The sequence below is a fragment of the Alosa alosa genome, chromosome 2 (genome assembly GCF_017589495.1).
Source record: "Alosa alosa isolate M-15738 ecotype Scorff River chromosome 2, AALO_Geno_1.1, whole genome shotgun sequence".
Classification (NCBI taxonomy): Eukaryota; Metazoa; Chordata; class Actinopteri; order Clupeiformes; family Clupeidae; genus Alosa; species Alosa alosa.
In genome coordinates, this window is record NC_063190.1 from 36,851,944 (window position 1) to 36,877,363 (window position 25,420).

General features: G+C 43.3%; 1 long non-coding RNA gene across 1 annotated transcript in view; it reads right to left on the bottom strand.

Annotated features, from left to right (window-relative positions):
- Positions 1–6,355: 6,355 nt before the first annotated feature.
- LOC125291080 overlaps positions 6,356–25,420 on the bottom strand; it is a 25,336-nt gene continuing 6,271 nt past the window's right edge. The window contains exons 2-3 of the long non-coding RNA XR_007192916.1: positions 6,892–7,129; positions 6,356–6,538 (exon numbers count right to left, since the gene is read on the bottom strand). This is a non-coding gene — a long non-coding RNA (uncharacterized LOC125291080). The remainder of the gene's footprint in view (positions 6,539–6,891; positions 7,130–25,420) is intronic.

Consider the following 25,420-nt stretch of genomic DNA (forward strand, 5'->3'; position numbering starts at 1 on the left):
ATGGAACTGGTGAGTCTTGAAGTATTCAATAATTTATTTACATGAAGCACATGATATGCCGATTTAAACGCATTCCACTCAGCTACTGTAGCTAGGTGGCTACTGGCTAGGCTCATAATTCACTTTTAATTGCAAACAGAAAATGTCAAGCAAGCATCATGTCATACATGCTTCTCTTTCCAAAGGAATGAAAGCTGTTTGTGCCAACTTAATATTATGCTTATCATTGTTACTATTGTGCTATACATGTGACACAAACAATGTTTGAGTTTGTGGACTAGCCATAGGCTATATTTGAATGGAGCTGGTAAAAAAATATCATTATGTGGACAGTGGCACACAATGACACAATGGGCTTAAAGTGACAGTGCACCATTTACAAATGAGATAAACAGCATCAAATGTGTAGTATTTCTTAAGAAATGAATACTTTAAAACAAAATTACTGTCATTATTATCTTTTAAATAATATAAAAGTGTTGACCTTGGCTTCCCTTATGAGTCGCCACTGGCAGACAGCCTAATAAATTGTTTGCAGGCAAATCTGTAGCCTAACACAGTGAAATGCCATCAGTCAAATTATTACTCATCCTTACAGTGGACGTCACAATTTGGAAAAACAATATATATTTGCTGCTGTGCTGAGTGTCATGTAGCTATCCGTTTTGTACAGATTACTCAGGTATACAGATGTGTATATTACACAGGTATGCACATGCATATGTCGTAAAAGATTACAAGACAGAAACATTGAACATATTTTAATCTGTATTTATAAAAAAAAATACTGTGGATTAGATGGAAGTGCTAAAATTATGATCGATAGTCTAATAATGGCATTATTAAGGAAGAGTAACTGATGACTTGTTCAGGACTTGGACTTATGAAACTTGGAAAAATATTGGGACTTGGACTCGGACTCGACTTGGCTTTGATGTGACTTGGACTTGGACTCGACTTGCCCTTCTCTGTATTTACTTGGGACTTGACTTGGACTTGACTGCTAAGACTTGGGACTTTCTTGTGACTTGCCAACCTCTTCTCTGTGTCCCTCTCCATTCAACTGAATAGCTCACTTCTCATCCCAACTTTCTTTCACTTCCTTTTCTTCACTTTCCCTCATTTTCTCTATCCCTCTCTCTATTTCTCCCAATTTCAATAACTTTTAACTATTCTTACTTTATTTTACTATTTACACATTTTAAAGCATGGTAACCACTATAATGACCCTAGCAACAGCCTAGCAACCACTTTTATAGCATAGCAACCACTATCATTATCCTAGCAACAGCCTAGCAACCACTTTAAATATCCTAGCAACAACCTAGCAACCACTTTTATAGCATAGCAACCACTAAAATTACCCTAGCAACAGCGTAGCAACCACTTAAGTACCCTAGCAACAACCTAGTAACCACTTTTATAGCATAGCAACCACTATCATTATCCTAGCAACAGCCAAGCAACCACCTTAAATACCCTAGCAACAACCTAGCAACCACTTTTATAGCATAGCAACCACTATAATTACCCTAGCAACCAACCCAGCAACAACTTTGCATGCACTGTATTTCCTTCAGGAAATGCTTTTCCAGTTTTTTTTTATCAATATCTCAAAAAGTTTACAAAAGTGAAAAATATATTCCTCAAGTGTCCTTTTCAAGACCTACGTTACAAAGTTTGAACAAAGTTTCTATGTTAAACAGTTGAATCTGAATTAGACGCAGAAATTTAGTGGGAAGAATAATAATAACTAGAAAAACATTTCCTGAAGGAAATACAGTGCATGAAAATGCAAAAAATTTGATGTAAAATATCATACAGAGTAAAAACAAACTAAATTGGTTGCTAGGTAGATGAGGTTTAACCTGTTGAGGAGTGAATTCTTTAAGACAATGCCGTTCCCCAGAGAGTGAATTATTTTCCTGGCTCCTTCTAGAATTCTACGCGAACGTTCTATAGTTTCAGTGTTCGTAAAATTGTTTAATGGCAGAAAAGTCCCTGAGGGTAATTGTTGCGTCATGTTATAGAACTTTTTTCGAAAACGTTCTAATCACATATTTGTGATCGTACTCCCAGGGGCCCAGCTGCATCTGATCACATATTTGTGACCGTACTCCTCAACAGGTTAATATAGTTGGAATGACTGAACAGTTAAATAGGTGGATAGTTTATATAGTTAAATTATTTGCTTGGTAGATAAGGTTTAATATAGTTTGAATGACTGAACGGTTAAATAGGTGGATAATTTAAATGGTTAAATTATTTAGGTAGATAATTGACGATAACTGACAGTTGGAATGGCTCTAATGTTTGCTAGCAGTTATGCTAACTATGTTATCAAAGATAATAATGTTAACCAAGTTACTTAACTTAGCTAATGTTTTCATTTTTAGTAGTTATGCTAACTAGCTTACTAACTAACTATGTTAACCAAATGACTTAGCTAACCTAGCTAATCATTTTTAGTAGGTATGCTAACTATGCTAACTAGCATGCTAACATGTTAAGTATGCTAACCATGTGACTTAGCTAACTTAGCTAATCATTTTTAGTAGGTATGCTAACTATTTTAACTAGCATGCTAACATGCTAACTATATTAACCATGTTACTTAGCTAACCTAGCTAATCATTTTTAGCAGTTTTGCTAAAAATGTTCATTAGCATGCTAACATGCTAACTATGTTAACCATGTTACTTAGCTAACCTAGCTGATCATTTTTAGCAGTTATGCTAACTATGCTAACTAGCATGCTAAATGCTAGCATGCTAACTATGCTAACCATGTTACTTAGCTAACTTAGCTAATCATTTTTAGCAGTTTTGTGAAAAATGCTAACTAGCATGCTAACATGCTAGCATGCTAACTATGTTAACCATGTTACTTAGCTAACTTAGCTAATCATTTTTAACAGTTATGCTAACTATGCTAGCATGCTAACTATGCTAACCATATGACTTAGCTAACCTAGCTAATCATTTTTAGCAGTTTTGTTAAAAATGTTAACAATGTTAGCAATGCTAACATGCTAACTTTGATAACCGTGCTAACTAGCTACAGTGGGTAGGAGTCATAGTTGATGAAAAGTGTTGATAGACAGCTAGTGAATGTATATAGTTTAAAAGTTTAAAAGTTGAATGTAGATAGTTTAAAAGTTGTTGATAGACAGCTAGTTTAATAGATAGATAGTTTAATGATAGTTTAAAAGTAGACCGTTTAAAAGTTGAATGTAAAAAGTTCAATAGTTTAATGGGTTACATTGTTTAACAGTGGATTATTGTAGTGAGGACTTTTATTTTTAAACAGTTTTGGGCAGAGGAAACAGTTGAATAGGATGTGTAGTCTTAATTGACCCAGATTGTATGCTTAAAGCCTGAGGCTGCAGGTGGCCTGAACACCTGCCATAGGATTCTAATTGCTTAACGGCCCGATTATGATGTCACAATCGGCAATGTTAAGTCTATTGGGATTTTTAAAAAGTTTTCTTTAATAGTTTAAAAGTATAAAAAAGTTTCAAAGTTGAAAAGTCATACCAACCCGATCTGTTTGAAGACCTACGTAACAAAGTTTGAATGAAGTTTCTAAGTTAAACTGTTCAAGAGAAATTGCGTACGGAAAAAGTGGTAAGCGGAATAATAATAAGAAGAAGTTGCCTAGGAAGAACAGTACAGTGCATTTTCATGCACTGTAATAAGAAGAAGAAGAAGAAGAAGAAGAAGACTTCGGATAACAGAACAGTGCATTTTCATGCACTGTAATAATTGTTGAATCGTGGTTTCAGTTATAAAGACCCTATAAACCCTGCTTACAACATAACCAAATTTGAAAAGAATATGCATAGCACTATCCAATACAATAGTCACACTGTTGCATAAAAGATGCAGTATAAAAGTATAATAAGCCTAACTTATTTCTGTTTTCTCTGTTCAAAACTCGGTTTACACAAAGATTATAGACTTTCTCTCAGAAAGGACTCTTGCATGTCTTCTCTCTGAACATTGACACAGAATTAAACAATAAGGATAGTTCATAAACTGCACATTTCTTACATGCCTGAAGCATTAGGTTAATTAAACAGTGGTGTTTACATTTTTTTCTGAATGCTTAAACACAACCGTGATTCTTATAGCACAATTTCTAAAACTATTAATACTTATAGCAAAATCACTCACTGAGTTTGCAAAACTAAAAGCACAAACACTGCTTTGCACACATTTAGCCTATCCTGTTTTAATTTCAAGCAGAAAAAGTAAATTTCACGAGACAAATTAGAACAAACTGTTCTGGTAAAATAGTTGCTTATTCTATATGGATGACTGTATAGTGATACAGTATGTATGTATGTATGGATGACTGTAGAGTTGTATGGTACAGTATGTATGTATGGATGACGGTATTGTATGGTATGTATTTAGCCTGCGTTTCCGTAGACAGTAGGCTAGGCTACACCATAAGCTACTTTGCGAATAAAACACTTAACAGCTGCTAACCGTCACCATCCACCACAAGGATCTAATGGAAAATGATCTGTCGTTACCTTTTTGCTTCCTAAAATGTAACTCTCTCTCTCTGTAATGTAATTCCTGAATTTTCTAAAAAAATGTAAAACATTTTCTGAATATTTTAATGATATTATGTACTGTAGATGATGAAATCCTCAAATCCTTCACAATTTCATGTAACATTATTCTTATATTGTTTCATAATTTGCCCACACAGTTTTACACAGAGTGATGAATACCTCCACATCTTAACTTCTGAGCAGGACTGCAAGGGCGAGATGGGGCATGGAATTCAAATAGCGGCCTAGTTTTACTGATTCTATTGAAATACTGTCTTCTATCCACAAAATATTAATGTCTATCCATCAATCAATCTATCAATCTATCTATCTTATCTTTAATATTTGTAATGAAAACTATATTTGCTGTAATGAAAACTTGTAGCCCAATTTAAGGGGAAACATAAAACAAGAAAACTGACTGATTGCCGATGCAATTTAACCCTGATACCTAATATTTGCCATGGCTCTGTTAATATCTATGTAGATGACACATTTAACAGTGTCTGTATGCATGATATCTCTCTCTCTCTCCCTCCCTCTTTCTGTCATCCTTCTCTCTCTCTGTCTGTCTCTCTCTCGCTCTCCTTTCTTCCCTCGCCCACTCGCGCTCCTTCTCTCTCTCGGGGGATATAGTGGAGAGGTGTGAATGGAACTGGGAGAGCGGTGACTCATCCTCTGTGAGTCATGTGTTGAGAAGGCGGTGGGTGGGTGGGAGGGGGTTGAGGGGAGGGGGGTAAATTAGTAAATATCTGGCAAATTCACAATTCTCACAAATGAAACATTGTTGTGTTAGACTGAACATATGGGGGAGGGGGGGCACCAGATCAACAGGCTCCAGAGCATGGCTGGCATGAGCCCAGAGAAGTGTGGATGATTGAATGTGCATCTCATGAAGACCCTGCATTTGCTCACACTCTGCCTGCTTACATGGCATGCAGCTGAGTGGAGCTTTGGATGGCATGCACATCACAGCCAGCAGGGGGCAGTGCATCTCTGGGTAAAGAAGGAGAGATGTCTACAGAAATAAGTCCTCGTCCTACGGCTTCATCCCCCATCACCGACCAGTTATTGTCTGTGCAGAGAAATGAGTATGGTTCTAATGGCTAAACTAAGTAACAGAATTACTCTACTGTACTGTAAGTAACAGAATTAGGTAATGTTTAACCAAAATTATATCTGAAAAATATAAAAAGGTGTAAAGCATTATTTGAAATCTATAACAAAGAGCATGCTTGTCTTTGTGTCAGTGAAAGCAGCAGCATGACATCACAGCACGTTCCTCCGAGAACACTTCCTCATGCAGCTGCCCTTTTCTGGACAAGGGCGGGAAGTAGGAGGGGACTGGAAGGGAGATGGAGAGAGAGAGAGAGAGAGAGAGAGAGGTGAGAGAAAGAGAGCGGGGAGAGAAAGATAGGAAAGAGAGAGGGAGAGAGAGAGGGAGTAGGGAGGTCACCGCACAGGAGTAAAATGGGACAGTTTTAGCCAATGGTAGAGTAAACAGCTCCATTTCCCTAGCAACATGGCTGCAGCACAGCCTTTTAAAGGAGACCAGCTCCATTTCCCTAGCAACACAGCTGCAGCACAGCCTTTTAAAGGAGAACAGCTCCATTTCCCTTCCACTGTTAGCATACACTCAGTCACATGTAGGAAAGATTCATCCCTTTGCAAAGGACCTCACCCGATGCTGATATTATGTACAATATAAAGACCATTTTCAGTATAATTAGAGTTTATTAAAGTTTATTTCAAACAACATAATTGTATGGTAAACATATTAGTCATTTCATTTCCATGTTTATTCCCCTGTTTTCCTCTTTTAACACCTGTAAAGTTGTATTCTGATTTTCCTCAGCAGATCATTTTGATGGCATGACGAAGGCATTCTTCTGTCTGCATCCAATGAGACTGGAGTCAGCCGATGAGAACGGAGTGACCTAATGGCATTCAGGCCATGGCCGCCAGCGCAGCACTCTGGTGCCGATTCTCTTGGAGGAGATGGAGAGGAGGAGGAGGAGGAGGAGGAGGAGGAGGAGGAGGAGGAGAGATGCAGAATACAGATGAGCAAAGCGGGGGTGGGTAGAGGGAGTTTTCTGCAGGTGAATTCTGAACATCAGGGGGTTTCTCCTGCCCACTCACTCTGCGCTCTCTCTCTCTCTCCCTCCCTCTATCTCTCTCTCTCTCTTCCTCCCTCCCCCAGTCTCTCTCTCTCTCTCTCTCTCTCCCTCCTCTCTCTCTCTCTCTCTTCCTCCCTCCCTCAGTCTCTCTCCCCTCATCATCATCACTTTTCTCTCTTTCTCCACCCCCTTCCTCTCTCTCTCTCTCACCTGAGTCTCTGAGGGGTGGAGGTGATGGGGTAGAGAAGAGGCTGGAGCTGGAGCTGACTTTCAGACGTGACAGAGAAGCCATCTGTGGGCTGAGCCCCATATGGACCAGGTGGGAGACAGACGCCGAGGGAGTCAACACTGGCCAGGGCTGAGGAAGGGAGAGAGGGATGCCAGGAGTCAACACTGGCCAGGGCTGAGGAAGGGAGAGAGGGATGCCAGGAGTCAACACTGGCCAGGGCTGAGGAAGGGAGAGAGGGAGGGGGGGAGAGAGAGGGAGGGGGGGAGATGTGAACAAATAAGAGGTAAGCAGGAGGGAAATGGTTTGTTTAAAGGAATAGAGGTGGCAAGAGTGATGCAGCCATAGTGCTACCCTGCATAGAATACCCTGCTGCAGTGAGGTAGAGACAATGATAGAGAGATAGACAGAGAGAGAGGGAGAGACAGAGGGAGAGAAAGAGTGGGAGTTAAAGATACAGCGAGACAGAGATACAGGGAGATACTGATGGTGGGAGAGAGAGAGAGAGAGATAGAGAGAGAGAGCGAGAGAGAGCATAGTGCAAATGAAGATGGAGCATGGCTCATTATGAGATACCAGACAGTGTTGTCACACATCCCACAAACACATTGTCAAACACTCATTACTTCAAGCAGCTTTAAAATATAATATAAAATATATATGAAATAAATGTAAACTGTATGTATAGATACTGTGTATATATACTGTAACATACTGTATGCATAGATACTATTGTAACAGCACTTGGCGGAGGAGCAAATGATCATATGTGTTCTAATTCACATACAGAATGTGCATGGGGCTGAAAACAAGAGTTGATAATAAGATTAAGAATATTAACTCCAGATGCAGAATGTAAAGTATATAGTATAAGTATAAGTATATATACTCTTTGGATCCCGTGAGGGAAATTTGGTCTCTGCATTTATCCTAATCCGTGAATTAGTGAAACACACTCAGCACACAGTGAACACACAGTGAGGTGAAGCACACACTAATCCCGACACAGTGAGCTCAGGGATCAGTGAGGGGTTAGGTGTCTTGCTCAAGGACTTGTTTAGAGAGATTCAACTTGTGTTTACAACTGCTATAGTCCTGGGGCATGTGGGCATTTCTCTGGCCTGAGCGTGAATATTAAAAGCTGTAGTGAGAAACCCAAAGCTTCAACCTGTGGTTAAAAAAAAAAAAGTAATTTGATGTTTCGTAGAAGCCCAGCTCAGCAGAAAGTCAGACACAAGGAACATGCCAAGCAGCAGCAGGGCCGTCTCAGGGCCGTCTCACAGTTGTCTCACAGCCGTCTCACAGTCGTCTCAGGGCCAGGTTGGGCCGTCTCACGGCCGTCTCACAGCCGTCTCAGGGCCAGGTTGGGCCTTCTCACGGCCGTCTCACAGTCATCTCACAGCCGTCTCACAGTCGTCTCACAGCTTTCTCACAGTCGTCTCACAACCGTCTCAGGGCCAGGTTGGGCCGTCTCACGGCCGTCTCACAGCCTTCTCACAGTCGTCTCACAGCCGTCTCACAACCGTCTCACAGTCATCTCACAGCCGTCTCAGGGCCGTCTCACAGCCGTCTCAGGGCTGTCTCAGGGCTGTCTCAGGGCCAGCTTGCCAGGCTGGAGGAAGCAGCTTCAGAGATGGAGAAGCCAGCAAGGCACAGTGCACGGTCTGCAGACGCCCATGGCCACAGTGAGGTCCAGATGGACGGGGGAGGACAGGTATCTGCTGTTGGAGAAAGGGATTCAAGCGTCCCTCACATGCAGTCAGTGAAGGTGGGGATGATGACTTCATCTCCTTTCATCTCCTAGGACAGGCCTTCTCTATTTTACCAGCTAAAAAAGTGTCAAATCAGGGACTCACCACCACTGGAGGATTCCCTCTGGCCAGGCTGGGTGTCGCAAAGCAGTGTTGGTTGCTGATGACGGCCTTCTCCCAAGATCACAAAGAGATCTCCCTCCAGTCGACGTGGTTGGGTTCCTGCGCTGTTGGTCCTCCTCGCTGTGCCTCAGAGATAGGTAATCCCATCCTCGTCGCCATTAATGTTGTCAAAATTAATCCAAGACAACTGGTGTGAGACTGCAGCTTTATTCATGACACCGGGAGACTGGCACAGCAAATGTCAAGTAACAATCCCACACATCTGTGGGTGAATTTCCCCTTGAATTTCCCCTTGGGGTTCAATAAAGTGTCTATCTATCTATCTACCTATCTATCTTGAAACCAGTTCTTATACCTTTAACACACACCCTCAGAACATCACAAGATGTCACCCACCAGTGATCATCTAACCATTTGGGTTTTAACAGAGATAAGACATGCTTACAAGAACCCTAAAACCTTGCCATGTTTATGTTGGTATCCCCAAGAACCCCGAAACCTTGCCATGTTTATGTTGGTGTCACCAAGGGGTCACCATCAGATACCCTACATTCCGACACAGGAGTTATCTTAACATTCACACACACACACACACGCACACACGCACACGCACACTTATCTTAACATTCACACACACACACACACACGCACGCACGCACACACACGCACACTTATCTTAACATTCACACACACACACACACACACACACACACACACACACACACACAGTCCCAGACAGGAAGGGGGCGGAGGGGCGGTCACCGGTCAACTCCCCCTCACTTCTCATCCAGCTCTGCTCTCAGGCAGCAAGCCTCATTATATGCACGCCAGACAGAACCTCCCATCCCTCTAACCCTCTCTCCCTCCCTCTAACTCTCTCCCTCCCTCTAACTCTCTCCCTCTCTCTCTCCATCCCTCTAACTCTCTCTCCCCTCTCTCTCCATCCCTCTAACTCTCTCTCTCCATCCCTCTAACTCTCTCTCTCCCTCTCTCCATCCCTCTAACTCTCTCTCTCCATCCCTCTAACTCTCTCCCTCCCTCTAACTCTCTCTCTCTCTCTCCATCCCTCTAACTCTCTCCCTCCCTCTAACTCTCTCCCTCCTCCATCCCTCCTCTCTCCTCCCTCTATCCCCTCTCTCTCTCCATCCCTCTAACTCTCTCCCTCCCTCTAACTCTCTCCCTCTCTCCCTCCCTCTAACTCTCTCCCTCTCTCCCTCCCTCTAACTCTCTCCCTCTCTCTCTCCATCCCTCTAACTCTCTCTCTCTTTCCCTCTCTCTCTCCTCCTTCTCTCTCTGTCTAGTAATCAAAGAGAGAAACCCCAAATGAGGTAGGGGCATACTAGGGCCTCTGTGTGAGTCAGAGAGGGAGAAAGGGAGAGAGGGAGGGAGAGAGAGAAGGAGAGAGAGAGAGAGGGAGAGAAAGGGGGATGAGTGGGTGAGAGTAGAGAGAAAGGGAGTAAAAGAAAAAAGAGTTTTTCTTCTATTGATCCAACTGCATTCTGTGCCCTGAATATGGACAGTGGAGATAATTGTGTGTGTGTGTGTGTGTGTGTTGATGGAAACCATACAATGCATAAAATTAAATGCAATTAAAATCTCCCCTCTTCATGTGGTATACCTCTACTGTACATGTTTGTGTATGTGTGTGTGTGTGTGTGTGTGTGTGTGTGTGTCTGTCTAAACCTGTCTACACCTGCAACATACTTCCATCAATGTTTACATCTGTGATTCTTCCCATGTCAAGATCCAATTGAAAGCATTAGAATGTGTGTGTGTCTTTGCGTATGTGTGTGTGTCTTTGCATATGTGTGTGTGTGTGTGTGTGTGTAGGCGACTGTTTGAATAGGTATGGGAGGGGTCAAGAAGGAGGCGGAAGTGACAGTGTGAGAAGAAAGAGGGAAAGAGAAAGGCAGAGAGAGAGAGAGAGAGAGAGAGAGAGAGGAGAGAGAGAGAGAGAGAGAGATGAGATGAGAGAGAGAGAGCGCAGAGAGAGAGAGAGAGAGAGAGAGATGAGAGAGAGAGAGAGAGAGAGAGAGAGAGAGAGAGAGGGATGAGAGAGAGAGGCAGAGAGAGAGAGAGAGAGAGAGGGATGAGAGGGAGAGAGAGAGAGAGAGAGAGGGATGAGAGAGAGAGAGAGAGAGAGGAGAGAGAGAGAGAGAGAGAGAGAGGGAGAGGGAGATGTGGCCATCTGAATAGACCTCCTAGTCCTGAACAGACAGTCACTTGAACAAGCCTGTCCATTTACCTGCTTTATGGAGCCTGAACATGGATGCTTTGAGATGTGAGTTTCAAATGCTGATGATGGTGTCGACTGTGAGTTTGTTTGCACTTCATTAACTCTCCTTAATTCTGCTGAATATCCACTGCAAATAAAACAGGAGCCGTGAGGACGTCCATGATGAGGAGCTAGTGGTCAGATGCAGCTCAGCAGCCTCAATGCAGTCAAGGACACTCAGCCCAGAGAGTATCAAATGCCCACATAGTATCGACCAGTGTTAATTTCGTCAGACGAGACGAGAGGAAATATGTTCGTCAACTACCTTTTTTTCATGACTAAGACGAGACGATGACGAGACGGCAGTAATGTCCTGAAACACTGACTAAGACTATCTTAAGATGCATTATTGTTGACGAAAAAAGACAAGACTAAAATGTTTTGCATGAAATAAAAACTCAGATCAAATCTCCCTTCATGTTCGTCTACAAAATGAGAAGACAGAATATCTAGCTGTTATGTTTTCAAAATATTCCTAATGAGTTTATAATGCTAACAGCTTCCTGGAGGCTAGTCGTGCTGCTGCTGCAACCCTGTGGCTGCAACACTAAACTACATGGAACAAGAACACTGGAGATTTTCTGCCAGAGTTAGCAAGCTAACTACCTAAGCTTTATGCCACAATGCTACATACCCAGAAGTTGAAGCTTCTCTCATACAAATTAACATCCCCCAGAATGTCCATACGAAAAATGTTCAGCATGTAATGTCAACTATTCATCTAGTTAGACTGATGATGCAAAGTTTGCTAGCAAGTAAGCTAATATGGAAAGTTCACTAGCAAGTTAGCTATGGCTAAGATGGAGAGTCTGTTTGGGGAATGTGTTGTGTTTAAGATATCACCATTTAGCTTAAGGAAGGACTAAAACATTAATAGTTTGGCCTACAACAGTGTTTCTCAAACTCTTTCAGTTTCAGGACCACTTAAATAACCCTAGCTAAAAAAACTATACTATACTATACTTCAACAGTGGCCTATAATTAGTCTACACAATAGGCCTATTCACTGAACCACCTTGCTTATTGTCTTTGCACTTTGCTTATTGTGTCAGAGGATTCATACTGTAATGATTTTAAATTGGCATATCTTAATAGACAGTGTTGCAGAACTGTTTGGATTTACATACAAGCTATATTGCAAACAACTCATCTATATTATATTTTACCACGCCTGCTCAAGGACCACTTGGGATAGCTTGCAGACCACCAATGATCCCCCGACCACACTTTGAGAAACACTGGTCTACTTAATATGACAGTGGTCCAGTCAAATCTTTACTGTCTATGGTCAAATCCCAGCCGAGCTATAACTGTAGCTCGACTTACCTGTGCATGTAAACATACTGACTGACAAAAAATCACAATGAGTAATTATAACAGACGAAAGTAGCCCTGTGGACACAATAATGTTGTTGGACAATTGAGATGTGTGAAACACTCATTTGACTCAAATGGTAATCAGAAATAATTTGTTATAAAAAAGTCTAAAAAAATGTTGACTAAAAACTGACTAAGACTAAGATACCTTTTAGTTTTCTTTTTGACTAAAACTAGACTAAATGACGCACTTTAGCCTAATTAAAACTTGACTAACAAAAATGATATTTGAATGACTAAATATGACAAAGACTAAAAAGGACATTTCATCACAAGACTAAGACTAAGACTAAATTAAAAATAGGTGATAAAATTAACACTAGTATCGACTACTGAGGAGTACACACATACTAGACTACTGAGGAGTACACACATACTATAGACTACTGAGGAATACACACATACTATAGACTACTGATGAATACACACATACTATAGACTACTGATGAATACACATACTAGACTACTGAGGAATACACACATACTATAGACTACTGAGGAGTACACACACACTATAGACTACTGAGGAGTACACACATACTATAGACTACTGAGGAATACACATACTAGACTACTGAGGAATACACACATACTATAGACTACTGAGTAGTACACACATATCGTAACTCCCCCTATTTCCACCGGTCCCGTATTTCCACCGTCTTGCGTGTATGTGTCACTTAATATCCATTTCTATACAAACCAAGCCAGCGGACTCCTACAGAAACGCAACCACGCACAACATAGGTGTATCTAAATTAGCTTTGTAACAAAAATGATATTTTACCGCGGACTCGAGGAGCTGTAAACAGTGTTGTAAGGCTGCGCGGTACACAACCGCTTGGGAGCTCCAGTGGAATTTTAATTTCACGACGAGAATTCTCGGTCCAACCGGCCCATGTGCCGTTGAAACGGTGTAAATAGGCTTACCCATCAGGCCAGCACTATAACTCCGAAGCGTGGTAAACAAAATCGATATTTCAGGCAGTAAATGCCCCCGCTAAGAACCAAACCAGATATTGTTAAAATCTACACAACTATGGCTACTGAAAATGTAAGGTTCATTTAGTAAATGTTATTTTGAAGTGTTAAAAAAACATCGTTGTTTTAGAATTTCTGAACAAAAGTGGTGATAATTGGGGGTGTTACGATACGATAGACTACTGAGGAATACACACACACTATAGACTACTGAGGAGGTTATCAACCTCAACCTTACCGATGGACACCAATCAAATGCTTACCCGCGGTCGGTGGGTGCGGTAAGCTTGATCGAACATACATTATGGTGCGGGCAGGGCAGGTCAAAAATTGACAAAGCAGGCCCCAGCTTAGCTGGGGCACCTGCACCGCATCGCCCGGCGACCGGTTCGACTCCGCTGTGGTCCTTCTGGATCCCACCCCGACTCTCTCTCACACTCACTTCCTGTCACTCTCCACTATCCTGTCGCATTAAAGGCATAAAAGCCCCGAAATTTTTTTAAAAAATTGACAAAGCACTTCTTCTCACAAAGTTCTCACTTAGTTATTAATAATGTGGGCTACAGAACATTAAGTGCAACAAACCTTCTTGCAATCTCTCTTAACTGCATAAAACAGGTTAAGGTTTGATTAGTGTACAAGACCTTCCATCTTCTCTTCCCCCACATGCGGCGACATGTACACCTGCATTCCCCTCACACAGGCGTGACATGTGGCTGCAACCTGCATTCCCCTCACACAGCTTGACATGTGCGCTGCAACCTGCATTCCCCTCACACAGGCGGCGGACAGAGGGTGCGCTGCAACCTGCATTCCCCTCACACAGGCGCTGCGGACAGAGGGTGCGCTGCAGCCTGCATTCCCCCACACACAGGGGTGCGCTGCAGCCTGCATTCAGAGGGTGACAGAGGGTGCTGCAACCTGCATTCCCCTCACACAGGCGCGTGACAGAGGGTGCGCTGCAGCCTGCATTCCCCCTCACACAGGAGCGTGACAGAGGGTGCGCTGCAACCTGCATTCCCGCAACAAGCGCGTCAAGTGAGCGCACTTTCAGCTCAGCTGGTCAGGTGCTGGAGGCACGTCGTAATAGGTTAAATCCTGGAACAGTGGATTCCATTCTCTTTTTACACAGTGCAGCCAAACAGCTAACCTAAATCAAACAGAATCGTCTATACAGATGCATTTTTGTTAAGTTCGTGGATGCATGTTATAGGCCTAATGATAATTTCAACTTTCTTTCATTAGACAGATGCAGTTTTGTTAAGTTCGTGGATGCATGCTATAATGATAATTTTCAACTTTCTTTCTGGTTCAGTTCATAAAAATGTGTAGTTTAGGCAACAGACAGATATCAAGGGTTTAAACCGATTGAACACGTCTGTGTCAATGTGTGTGTTTGCGCGCACGCGCCCGCGGAGAGAGAGAGAGAGAGAGAGTTTATTTATTTAGTAGGCCTAGCCTATGTCCATGAAGCTAGATTCAGATTCAATTAATCCAACATGCTAGCGAGCCAAGCCTAGAGCAACAACTATTTCTTGAAGCATATAGCCTCCAGTGCAAATTCTTCTTGTTTCAGTGTTTAGTTAATAAGAAAGCATTGTCTCTACCTCATTATGAACTACAAAGGACAGCCGGCCCTAGGCTATAGGCACATTGTTGTTGTGTTTTTGTCGGGTCGGGTCCGGTTCGGGTCGTTAATCAGTGCATATTTTTGAGGGTCGGGTGGGTGCGGGTCGACTCTCCTGACAGGTCGGTTCGGTGCAGATGTTAAAAAACCTTAACCCGCGCAACACTACTGCTGAGGAATACACATACTAGACTACTGAGGAATACACACATACTATAGACTACTGAAGAGTACACACATACTAGACTACTGAGGAATACACATACTAGACTACTGAGGAATACACACATACTATAGACTACTGAGGAGTACACACATACTATAGACTACTGAGGAATACACACATACTATAGACTACTGAGGAATACACACATACTAGACTACTGATGAATACATACATACTATAGACTACTGATGAATACACACATACTAGACTACTGAGGAATACACATACTAGACTACTGAGGAATACACACATACTAGACTACTGATGAATACACATACTAGACTACTGAGGAATACACACATACTATAGACTACTGAGGAATACACACATACTATAGACTACTGAGGAATACACACATACTATAGACTACTGATGAATACACATACTATAGACTACTGATGAATACACACACTAGACTACCACTCTGTATCCTCTCAGAGCTGGCCGCTGGAGTAGAGATGCTTCAATAAGAGGCTGTGTCATCTCCCGGCCTTGCTGACCCCATACACATGATCAAAACAACAGGATCTCTAGTGGTGCAAACACAGAGCAGTGTCTGTAGCGCCCCCTGGGGGAGTGGAGGAGCAGGTGCTGCACTAATATCGGAACTCTCCCCGTCGGTCCCATATTTCCACCGTCGTGCGTGTATGTGTCACTTAATATCCATTTCTATACAAACCAAGACGTGTATGTGTCACTTAATATCCATTTCTATACAAACCAAGACGTGTATGTGTCACTTAATATCCATTTCTATACAAACCAAGACGTGTATGTGTCACTTAATATCCATTTCTATACAAACCAAGACGTGTATGTGTCACTTAATATCCATTTCTATACAAAACCAAGGCGTGTATGTGTCACTTAATATCCATTTCTATACAAACCAAGACGGCGTGATGTGTCACTCTAATATCCATTTCTATACAAACCAAGACAGCGTGCCATTTCTATACAAAAAGAAACGTGCTCTAAAGAACCACCCACACCATAGGTGTATTTAAATTAGCTATGTACCAAAAATTACATTTTACCGTGACTCGAAGAGCTGTAAACAGTGTTGTAAGGCTGCATGTACACAACCGCTTGGAGCTCCAGTGGAATTTTAATTTCATGACGAGAATTCTCGGTCTAACCGTTCATGTGCCGTTGAAACGGGCGTAAATAGGCTTACCCATCAGGCCAGCACTATAACTCCGAGCGTGGTAAACAAAATCGGATATTTCAGGCAGTAAATGCTCCTGTTAAGAACCAAACCAGATTTTGTTCAAATCTACACACCTATAGCTATTGAAAAATGTAAGGTTCATTTAGCAAATGTTATTTTGAAGTGTTAAAAAACATCGTTGTTTTAGAATTTCCGAACAAAAGTGGTGATAATTGGGGGTGTTACGATAACTCACATGAAGTGTACGCTTGCTCCTCTCTCTCTCATAACAATCTCTCTGAAACTAAGCCAGCAGGTGTGTGTGGCTCCCCCAGGTTAGTAAACAATATGAACCCCTAATGAACTATAACCCCAATCAGAACTCAATACAGCAGCCACTAAGGGTGCATTTTTGGAGTGCATTATCTTTTAGTTCACAAGGGGCCATTTTTGGAGTGCATTATCTTTTAGTTCACAAGGGGGCAGTGTGCCTGTGCTAAGTTTCATGCTTTCTGCCAAAACTGAATGATTACAATGTCTGTACTACTACAGTGTGACTATGGGCATCAGTGTGTGTGTGTGTGTGTGTGTGTGTGTGTGTGTGTGTGTATCACCTCAGTGCTTGCATCACACTTACAGTAAGAACTTATAGTGCGTTCATGTGGCTGGGAAGTGGGAACTTTTGAACTCCGTACTTCCCAACTGGGAAGTGGGAACTTAAACAAACAATAAGTGACTTATTTGGGCATGGAACAAGTCCATTTTTTATCTTTCACTATGTTGAGTGATGTAAAAACATTCTCCCTGGGGCTCTCGCAAAGCTCCCACTTCAAAGCCAGAAGTTCCCATTTCAGGTGTGACGTACTCCCCCTATATAGAGTTCTCCCACTTCAGAGCCAGAAGTTCCCATTTCAGGTGTGACGTACTCCCCCTATATAGAGTTCTCCCACTTCAGAGCCAGAAGTTCCCATTTCAGGTGTGACGTACTCCCCCCATATAGAGTTCTCACTCTAACATCTTAAAACATGTCAAACATGTCAAACATCTTAAATGGCTGCCATGTCTACAAAGGAATGTACATAGCACGTCATGACAGAATAGTAGACCTCGTAGTGAAAGACATATCAAACCATTTTCCACCCACAGTAAGATTGTACAAATATCCTCATGAAAATACATCCATGTTTCAGCACTGCAGTAGTAATTTGAGGGGCCGTGGCCTACTGGTTAGCACTTCGGACTTGTTAACCAGTTAACCGGAGGGTTGCCGGTTCGAACCCTGACCAGTAGGCACGGCTGAAGAGCCCTTGAGCAAGGCACCTAACCCCTCAATGCTGCCCGAGCGCCGCTGTTGTTGCAAGCAGCTCACTGCGCCGGGATTAGTATGTGCTTCACACTTCAGAGTGTGTTTCACTAATTCACGGATTGGGATAAATGCAGAGACCAAATTTCCCTCACGGGATCAAAAGAGTATGTATAGTTAGTTATAGTTATAGTTATAGTAACCCTAGTCCTTTCCTACACCTGGTTGCCAATACACCAGATGTTGTTATTATCAATGAGGAGTCCATTGAGGTGCTCATGTTGGAGGTAGGCTGCACCTTTGATTCTAGCATGGAGGAGGCTTTCTGCACCAAGGTAGTTAAATACCAACCACTCTTAAACACCATCTCAGAGCTAGGCTATAGGTGTGTGTGTGTGTCCACTCCTAAACACCATCTCAGAGCTAGGCTGTGTGTGTGTGTCCACTCCTAAACACCATCTCAGAGCTAGGCTATAAGTGCAGACTACTTGTGTTCATACTTGGTAGCTTAGGACACACACACAGGTTGGTAGTAAGAGGGCTGCAACTACTTGGGATGGCCAAAGGGAGCGCTAAACAGCTTGCAGAGAACAGTGCCATCTCTGCTATTATTGACAGCCGCCACATATGGCGGAGACGTTGTTACTTATACCCTTAAGAATTGAGTATTATAAGCATTGAATGATATGGTGAAGACCTGCTGCATGCCTGCTTGTCCATGAGTTTGTGTATGTATTCTACTGCAAACCTATGTCTGCATAAGAATGAGTGGTAAGACTGTAGGCTACGTGGAATGAAGCAGTTCAAGCTGCAGGCAATTTGTTCAACTATACTTGTGTGTGGTGTGTGTGTGTGGGGCGGGTTCTGGGTGGGTGTACGTTCATGACAAGTTGGGTGGGCAGGTGCGACCGTGGGTGTGAATGAAGGAGGGAGTTGGGGGGGGGGTGAGCTTCGAGAAAGAGAATACACGTGAGACCGAAATGTCAGAGACGGAACGTGAGTTTGCCGGCGGAAGCGATCGGTATATTCCATTCCACTATCACCAAACGCCCACCGCGCATGCTGCATCAGTGGGACTCCGACCTCCCGCGCAAACGCTTCCCTGACGCGCTGCTGCTACGCACTAGATGCCATCGGAGTCCCCCAAATCGACGATTCAGATCGGCTTCTTCACTTCACACGCTCACTTCTGAGGCGCATGAAGATATTGTTTAATTAAAACAATTTTGCAGTTACTATAGGGCTACCGGTTGGTTTTAAGAGATTCAATGGTTTCTGAAAAACGCTGGGAATAACATTGAGGATAGTGATTTAAAAGCTCAACAGAATATTCGAATCTTTATTTGAATAAAAACCTGGATAGTAGCCTAACGCATTAACTTGAGTGGGAATGCAATAACATGAATCCCGGAAGAAAGTCGTTCATGCTGGCTAAGGGAAAGCTGTAACAAAAAGAAAAGTTCTCTTCATAGGAGAATCATTTTTAGGTCCGGAAAGCTGTATGTCTTAGTCGTACAGTCTATATGCTATCTGTACTCTCATTTCTGCTCGTTTCGGCTACTAAATATACTGCAGATGAATTTAGAATCACCAAATGTAAACGCAAACTCTCCTTTGCTTTTATTAAGCAGCGGGATTAACAAAATATCACCGTCACCTTATTGGACAACATGAGAGACATCGCCTCACCACCGGCCGACTTCCCTCCTCTCTTCGCCAGGAGCCGTCTTTATAAATAGCAATCCCGTTGACAACATTCCGTCAATGACGTCATGCGTACGCGTGGATGTGTAGGTGATGCTTTTTAGTGAATGAACCCCCCTCCCCTTCACGGCTTACTAGTACTATACCAGCTCTATAAAAAGCGCACGGGGGCTTGTAAGAACGGTTGAGAATCGCGAGTTTTCTGTGAGAGAAGGGTCATAACGGCGCGAAGAGACTGTGACTGTCTTGTATTAACGCTGCAGCCTTCAGACGGTTTAAAGAAACTTTATTTCTTAGAACTTGACAAGTTGAAGTGCGAACGTTTCACAAGCAAGATGAAGAAACTGTCACTGTCATCTGTGGAAGAGCATTTCGATCGAGACCATTGACTGGTGAGTTAATTTTACTGCTTCGTGGCTTCACGGAACTAGAGTAGCCTGTTTGTGTGTAAGATTGTAGACTTCATGTGTTTATTTGAATTTTCTGGATGACGTGAAGTCATTGAAACAAGCATGTTACTTGAACCAGTGTGTGTAGATCCAACAGAGAGACAGGTAGATTGCGGGAGAACTGAAAGTTGCTGCATGACTCACTTTTTTACATGTGTGTGGCGTGACTTCTTTGACTAAACCAAGGCAATCGGATGGGTCATGTACCCTTTACGAGCAATTTCATGCCGACGATTGGACGATTGGACGATGGAAGACGATTACTGTATTCAGACGGTGTTATGCTAGTCTATGGTCAAGGTTTGAAGAACGGCTATGACAATCTGTAGTTAGTGGTAACCAAACTTGCACACGTTTCAATCGAAGTTAGACGATGACACATAATTCCAACAGCATGTATGTGTTTTGGGGAATGATCACGATGGAGAATGCCCTACCTCTGAAAATAGTCAAACAATATTGAAAAGCTATTTTAAAAACTAACAAAATGTTGACCTAACCGAGAAACGCTAAGACAGGCCAGGGCTGAATTGCGGATCTAGAGACCTGCATTTTCCTTGTATGCGCGAGGGTCCCACCTAAGGATAACACGGTTTTACTATTCTCGTCATAGAGCACAGCCTGGAGGCTTCCGGTGGGGACGACCCCCCCCCCCAATTTTGTTCCGGTTGGTGTCCACCCCCCACCATCACCACCATAATACTCAAACACACCACCGCTGGATCCACAACATGACTCTATTCATAGGTGTAATTATGGCATTTTCACTGCAGCGACTCTATTTGCCTTGCCTGGCCTTCCCCACTGGATGTACAATTTCCTTTGCGCCCAATCATTTCCGTTTACCCTTTTCCTGCATGAATTCTGTGACGTGTTTTCAGTTGCTGAAGTCAGTTCTGCGTCACTCTTGCGCACTTTGCAGATGATTCGCAGTCACCTACTGTAACCCTTTAAAGAGACAGCGCGTGCTCAGAACACACACGCACACACCTCGACGCGCGCGAGCGCACATACAAAGACACACTCCGTGAGCCTATAATCGCAAAGCAGTTCTCTCTCTTCCTAACGCGCTTACTATGATAATGAAGTGTAGTTATCTTAAGTGGTATTGTTTTTTATGTTCAATGCGTTTTCACCTGATTGCATTCGGTTAATTGTAAAATGGTGCACAGAGAGAGATCATTATTAGCTTTTGAATGAACGTTTTTAAGAGAAATGTAGCCTATATTTGTGGCATAGACTGTGGTATAACACACGTATCCACTAAACGTATTATCATTAGGTCGGTTGAGATACCTCAAGAAATGGACATTTTTGTTTAGAGATTGTAATCACATAGCATATATTATTATCTTCGGTCGGATCCACGGATAGAAAACCTTTAGACTGTGAATTTACGGGACACTAAGATAGACTGCTCCGCCAATTCTGCCACACACTTAAATGCCACATAATTTAGTCTTGATGTATCGACATCGATATTTCACAGCCGTATTAGCAAACCGATAGCCATCGAAGCGGAATCTCACATTTCAGTACCACGGACAGCGACAGACCACTGACTGAGACAATGGCTGCTGTCACGTGCGTCGCGGTGCTGAACAATAGTCCTGTGCAGGCGCAGTGGCACGCGCTGGCTTGTCCGTGAGAGCTCAGTCGTCCGGGCAAAGGGCGAGAGCGACAAACAAATTAGAACTGAAATAAACCATTTCGCTCATCTCCCGCTCTCTTCTGTAAATGCAATAGGATCGTGTAAGAGCTGATAACGCGCTACAATGAGCCATTCCGTACATGTGGAATTCCTCCAATAGTCCAGATCTTGCAAGTAGTTACTGGAGCACCCACACATAGGTCAGCTGAACCAAATGGACTTAACAAAACTTGGAAACTTGAAACGTCTTTCCAGCTTTTTTCCCTTTTTAACATTCTCCTCCCAAGCATCAGTTGCATTCATGAATGAATGTCCAGCTGCCCTTTTCCAATTTCTCTTACACCCCAAAATATTTGCCGTCTGAATGCTGCCTTAGAGAGATTGCCACAGTATTTGGCGTCTGAATGCTGCCTTAGAGAGATTGCCACAGTATTTGGCGTCTAAATGCTGCCTTAGAGAGGTTGACAAGTTCGAGGTGGCCTGTAATCAGACGTCTGAAATAGTCTGCTGTTTGACTGCCAGGCTCTAACAGCAAAGCCAGCCAAGTGATAGCCAGCAATACACACTCCCAAAGCCCAGTCCAGCACGTCAGGACCTTTACTACTTACACACTCCCAAAGCCCAGTCCAGCACGTCAGGACACACTCCCAAAGCCCAGTGCTGGCCAGCACGTCAGGACCTTGGCTCTAGACTGCTTACTGCTTACACACTCCTGCGGCTCAGTAACAGTCTACAGTCATGGCTACTGAAGTCTGGCCTGAGCTCCACCGCTGCCCGGTCAGAGATCTGCTGTCCGAGAGAGGAGGAAGAAGCAAACCCAGCTGCAACATAAAAAACTACAGCAAAACTGAGAGTTCTACAGAAAACGACAGCAAAACTGAGAGTTCTACAGAAAACTACAGCAAAACTGAGAGTTCTACAGGTGTGATGTGTTACTCACACTACCCTATTACCCCTGAGAGTTCTACACTACCCTATTACCCCTGAGAGTTCTACAGGTCTGATACCCCATTAGCCTGTATTCTGTGCCCCCCAAGACAAAATTACACCTGTTATACTACAAGTAGTCTTACAACTGTGTGTGTGTGTGTGTGTGTGAATATTTATGTGTGTGTGTGTCTGTGTGTGTGTGTGTGTGTGTGTGTGTGTGTGTGTGTGTGAATATGTATGTGTGTGTGTGTGTGTGTAATATGACACTGAAGCAGGCGGCAAAATTGAAATTCCCAAGAACATAGAGCATAATGTAAACGTACACCCACATTTCTACCACCTCAACACACACACACACACACACACCTGAATCCACCCCCACACACACCTACACCCTCTGCTCACTCTCATACTCTAGCACACGATCATCCACCCTCTCCCACACACACACACACACACATCATCCACCCACTCCCACACACACACACACACACACACACGATCATCCACCCACTCCCACACACACACACACACACACGATCATCCACCCACTCCCACACACACACACACGATCATCCACCCACTCCCACACACACACACATGATCATCCACCCACTCCCACACCCCCCGCTGACGCAGTCACGAGCAGCTGTAGTGGGAGGGGAGGACAGTGTGTTCCTCCGTCTCTGCGCTGCATTGGGGGATCCCTGAGCTAGAGGGCCTGGTCTCAGCTCTCAGCAGCCAATCAGAGCCCTGCCTGTGTCCAGTTGCCATGCCAACTCCCTCTCCTCCTCTTTCACCGCTGTCTCCATGGTGACCGTGGCTTTAGATTGTTACTGTACCGACAGCACGTGGTAACAGTCTACAGCCATGGTCGTCAGGGGGGCGGTTGCCACGGACACAGTGGTGGCCCAGCTGAGAGGTGGAAGTCCAAAGGCACAGGGAGAGGAGTGTCCCATGGGAATCCCACGGTGGGAACGCAGAAGATGCGGCATCAGCTGACGCTGCTGGAAGTAGGTCATGAGAGAGAGGCGGCTATCCCCCCTCAGAACAGCATTCTCTCGTCTCTTTTGACTCATTATATGTCTCTAACCCCTATCCCCCCTCAGAACAGCATTCGCTCGTCTCTTTTGACTCATTATATGTCTCTAACCCCTATCCCCCCTCAGAACAGCATTCTCTTGTCTCTTTTGACTCATTATATGTCTCTAACCCCTATCCCCCCTCAGAACAAGTTTGCTTTTTGTAGATCGGGGGAAAAAATGAACTGAGAGCAAAATAAATCTGAAGTGAAAAGAACTCCAAATGACTCCAACTTCTACCTTCTAGAACTCCAAATGACTCCAACTTCTACCTTCTAGAACTCCAAATTACTTTGTTTAACTTTGACAGGCCTTTTCACTTCCACAGTGGCATCCAATAGAGGACGCATGAAGTCTCTTGACTTGGTGTCACAGCCAAGAGCTCTGATGGACGCCTGTGGCTCAGAGTTCTCTCATCAGGAGCAGTAGTCTAGAGTCATAATGAATCCAGTTCCCTCAGTAAGAGGTTTTTTGGCCCTGTGACGCTGAAAAGCACTCAAGGAAACATGAGGAGTCTTTCTGATGAACAAACCTGATTAATCTCTGTTCACCCTAAACATCAGTGAGCCTTTAGGAATTCATAGCCATCTTTGGGGTGAACATCTAGTGCATTTTCAATCCTAACAAGTAATCCTTCCAGGAGAGGAAAGTTAGTTGAAGCAGAAGAGATTAACTCTTCCATACCTTGCGTTGCCTCTGTATATATAAATCAACTCCTCATCTTACATACCTTGTGTTGCCTCTACAGTTCTCATGTCTGCTGTATGCTTGGTTAGTGCTGAGAGCCCAAGTGTGGAAATGAACTAAGAGACAAAAACACTTTAACCTGCACGTGTATAGGGACACTTTAACACTTTAACCTGCACGTGTATAGGGACACTTTAACACTTTAACCTGCACGTGTATAGGGACACTTTAACACTTTAACCTGCACGTGTATAGGGACACTTTAAATTATGTTCAAATATGCACAAATCATGTATCAAATCAAGTCTTTTGATTGACAAATTTGTAAATGTGCACAGGTGTATCCTTTTAATAAATAACTCTAATTGCATCCATTCTGATGTGAGTTCATGTGTTATTTCAGAACAGAGAATGTTTAAAATCCCTGCAATAAAATACTTGCACATCTTAAATGCTTTCATGCCAGGTCTTAGATGAGCATAGATAAAAGATAAATAACACTTTACTTGACAGTATCGACATAAGAGTGACATGACACAGTCATGAACATATGACACTGTCATGACACCTGAACCCTAACCCTAATCCTAACCTCTAATCCTAACCCTGACTCTGACCCTAAACCGAATCTTAACCCTAACTTGTTATGACAAAAACCAAATGTCACTTATGACTTGTTTTTGACACATTCATGACAGTGTCATGTCATTCTTATGTCGATACTGTAAAGTGTAAAGTGCAACCAAACTGGTCTCATAATGTTCCATTTGTACCTTTCCAATGATTGAATGTGAGTTTGTCACAACGGCATGTTGAGAAGGGGCTGAAATCAGGTCATGAAGCTGACACCACGGGCCATAGCATTGCACTGGAGTAGCGAGCACACACGGGTCCATAGCATAGTGTCTGCATGGGCCCATATAGTGTCTGTGAGCACACACGGGTCCATATAGTGTCTGTGAGCACACACGGGTCCATATAGTGTCTGTGAGCACACACGGGCCCATAGCATAATAGTGTCTGTGAGCACACACGGGTCCATGGCATAGTGTCTGTGAGCACACAGGGGCCCATATAGTGTCTGTGAGCACACACGGGCCCATATAGTGTCTGTGAGCACACACGGGGCCATAGCATAGTAGTGTCTGTGAGCACACACAGGCCCATAGCATAGTGTCTGTGAGCACACACGGGCCA